Source organism: Solanum pennellii, chromosome 5 (genome assembly GCF_001406875.1).
Source record: "Solanum pennellii chromosome 5, SPENNV200".
NCBI lineage: Eukaryota > Viridiplantae > Streptophyta > Magnoliopsida > Solanales > Solanaceae > Solanum > Solanum pennellii.
This window is the reverse complement of record NC_028641.1, coordinates 3,638,763-3,642,137: the sequence shown is the minus strand read 5'-3', so window position 1 is coordinate 3,642,137 and position 3,375 is coordinate 3,638,763. Positions and strand designations below refer to the sequence as shown.

The 3,375-nt window shown below is 40.1% G+C and overlaps 1 long non-coding RNA gene across 1 annotated transcript; it reads right to left on the bottom strand.

The window, feature by feature from the left end:
• Positions 1 to 220: 220 nt before the first annotated feature.
• Positions 221 to 3,036, bottom strand: LOC107020563. The gene is made up of 4 exons (XR_001456948.2): positions 2,195 to 3,036; positions 2,003 to 2,106; positions 1,651 to 1,728; positions 221 to 504 (listed from the first exon to the last, which is right to left on the bottom strand). It is a non-coding gene; the product is annotated as an uncharacterized LOC107020563 (long non-coding RNA).
• Between the last annotated feature and the right edge of the window lie 339 nt (positions 3,037 to 3,375).

The following is a 3,375-nucleotide window of genomic DNA, read 5'->3' as shown; positions in this document are numbered from 1 at the left end:
TCCTGTAGCCTCCTGGAGATAAGTTACGGACGTCTCCGCACCGATCCGCAGGACTCTACTAGACGTTAGCTCTGTAAAAGTGAGACCGTTGAACCTAGGGCTCTGATACCAACTTGTCACGACCCAATTTCTCGAGCCATGAAGGCACCTACTATAACCCATCAGTAGGTAAGCCAAACCACAACCCAGAACCACACATAATGGGTGTGAGGGTAGAAACTAAACAAGACTAAGAAAAATTACTATAACAACATAAGCAAACCAAAACATAAATGCAATAAAGGATCCCTCCCAGAACCTGGAAGTCACTAATACAGAGCTACCAACAAAACGAGTACAAGTCCCAACAGTGGACCACCGAAACTAGACTGTCTCGAAAAGTAAAAGACAAGTCTTTATATAAACAGATGGAGACTGAAATAGTACAAAACCCTGTGTGCTCACCCCTGTCTCCAGACCAGAAATTCTCCAAACTCGATCAACGCTGACTACTGGTGCTCGGACCTGCATCACGAAAATAGATGCAGAGTGTAGCATGAGTACCAAATAACAGGTACCCAGTAGGCATCATAGGCCGACTGAACTAGAAAAGTAAAGCACTATGAAAAGACGAAATCACAAAACTAGAGGTCAAGAACGGAAGGCTAAGTAACACAATAATGCACACGAGTGTATAAAGATCTAACTAAATTAATATAAATAAGCTAACTACACCTAACTGGACCCACCATAAGCCCAGAAGGTACACTCGTGCACAAGTTTAAATAAAAACCCGAACGGACCCCCATAAGTCCGACGCGTACACAAAATAACTATAACTTAAGGAGAATAGAACTCGAGGCCAAAGAACACCGAACCAAAAAGTAGAATCTGACGGTACGGAGGTCGGGCCTTGAACCGGACACTCACCAGAATTACACAAGTAGCCAATTGCAAAATATAAGTAACTGAGGCCGGACCTCTAACCGGATGCTCTACATACTTGAGGCCGGACCTCTAACCGGATGCTCTACATAAGTATGTGGATGGTCGAGGCCGGACCTTAAATCCGGATACCCGACAAAGATGTCGATATAGCATGCTGAAAGAGTCTTTATCTATCCATAATCATATAAACCCATGGAACACCATCCAGACTTAGCTAATCAATGTAAGACCTTACAGTCGAATAGAAACTCAACTTTGAATCACGGAGCGGAATTCATTGTCACTGACGTAACTCGAGAAGCCGTAACATCTAAGAAATAAGAGTAACTATCGCTAGAGCAAGCTCATCGTCTAGCTAAATACCAAACTATCAGACTCAAGTCTGCTACATCAGTCTACAAGGATTTAAGCCGGCCGAGCGACGTCGGGGCTAAACTAAGTCCTACCGACTTTGAATCATGCATTTCTAAGGAAAACCCTAGTCAAACCTAAACTAAGGCTCAACATACTTCTGACAACCAGTATTCAAACATACAAGTAATTCATATAGCAAAGAAGGTCAATATAAACATGCTCACAGTTACCCGATAATTCTCAGAACAAGGCCGAAAATATAATTTTTAACACCTATGCATGATCCAATAACTACCCAACCCAAATTCCAACTAATCAACATGCATTCACATGTTCGAGTTCAGTCTAAGAAGAGAAACCATAGCCTACCTGAACGCAGATCACGCGCGCTCCAAAATTCACTCCCCGGATCTTTTACTTTCTAAAAGGCCTCGAAACGTTGATACACTATCAGAAATAGAGTCACAACGTTATTACAGTCATTTAAACACTAAAATTGCAAGAAACGGAGACGGGTCAATTTCACGGTCAAAATGGAAAAAATGGGATCCGCGTTGAGAAATCCCGAATTAACCCCAAATAAAAGTCCTAAATAACTCTCGAAACTTGTATAGCAGAATGGAGCACAATTCAGGACTCAAGACGGTCCCAACATTAACATGCAAAAAAAAAAACCCAAATCCTAAGCTAAAAATCAGCAACAATGGCAGCAGCTACTTACCAGATTTTACCAAAAATGAAGCTCCAACAGCCAAAACCAATCACACCACGACGATCCTCACGAAAAACCCCACAATATAGGCTCTTGAATCACTTGATTCGGACCTAAAATGGCCAAGAAATCACCTTCTGAAATTTCCCAAAACTTGTGCTCGAAAATGAGCTATGACAGCATTTAAAACCCAAAATTTACCTCAAATCGTGTCCCCAAATCAGATTCCAAGCTCACCAATGTGTTGCCCTCGAAAAATCTCACAACTTAGCCTTTTGAATCGCCCAATTCGGAGTTGTATCGCTCAAGATATCAAGTTCCAAAGTAAAACATAAAGCTGAAAGTTGGGGTTTTTATAGGGGCTGCACCAGATTCAGCTTTGCCTACTTTCTTTAAAGTCTCCGACGGGTGCTCGGAATCCGTTCGGAACCTGATAAAAATAAAATAGATATGCTACCCTACCAAAGTCGACATTCCGGACTCAAAGGCGCAGTCGAAATTTTCATCAGAGGTCATCTCGATAAAATGTGGGTCCCACTTCCATTGGCCATTTTAAGTCAAAAACCACAAAAGGGCTCGGAAAAATATCAAAAACCTCAAAACCCGAAAGAAGGGTCAAACTAGACCAAACTCGACATTCCGGAGCTAACCGCGCTGACGGAATTCTCATCCGAGCGCGTTTACTCAGAATGTTGACTAAAGTCAAACTTAGCCTTTAAACTTAAAGTTAAAACGCCTAATCCCACCAACTCACACTGAAAACTTTGGGAGTCATGTCGACAATGCTACTGGACTAAAATGACCCTTCCGGAACTGATGGAATCGTCAGAATTGGATTCTGATGTCATCTTCTTGAACTTTTGATCGAAAATGATCGTTCAAGGTTCATAAGCTTCAAAAATACTAAAGCTCACACAATAACAAAACGAATGACCAGGTGACCGATCTGTCAGTCCCAGCAAGTCATAAATGACTTAGAATCGCTGTAGGAACGCTCTAAACGATGTACAGAAGATAAAACACTAAAAATAACAATAAGGGTCATTACAAAAATATCCATTAAAAATTAAGTGATCTTAATTATCACTCCCCTTGATTTTAATTATAGTATTTGTATATAATTTGGATGGTAGCTATTCTTGTATATGTTTGCCACTTACTGAATACCACTCTGTAGAGATTCTTTTGACATCTTTGAAAATTACTCAAGGGGGGAAGAATGTGTCTATTTATCTAATTATTACATGAAGTACTTTGACATTAAATCAAAATACAAATGGATAATAAAGATTTTTACCTATTTCTGATGTTTTAATTTAGTTAGCTAATTTTCTTATTATTTTCGTTGTTCTCTATGAATTCGTTATTGATATTTTTCTTGT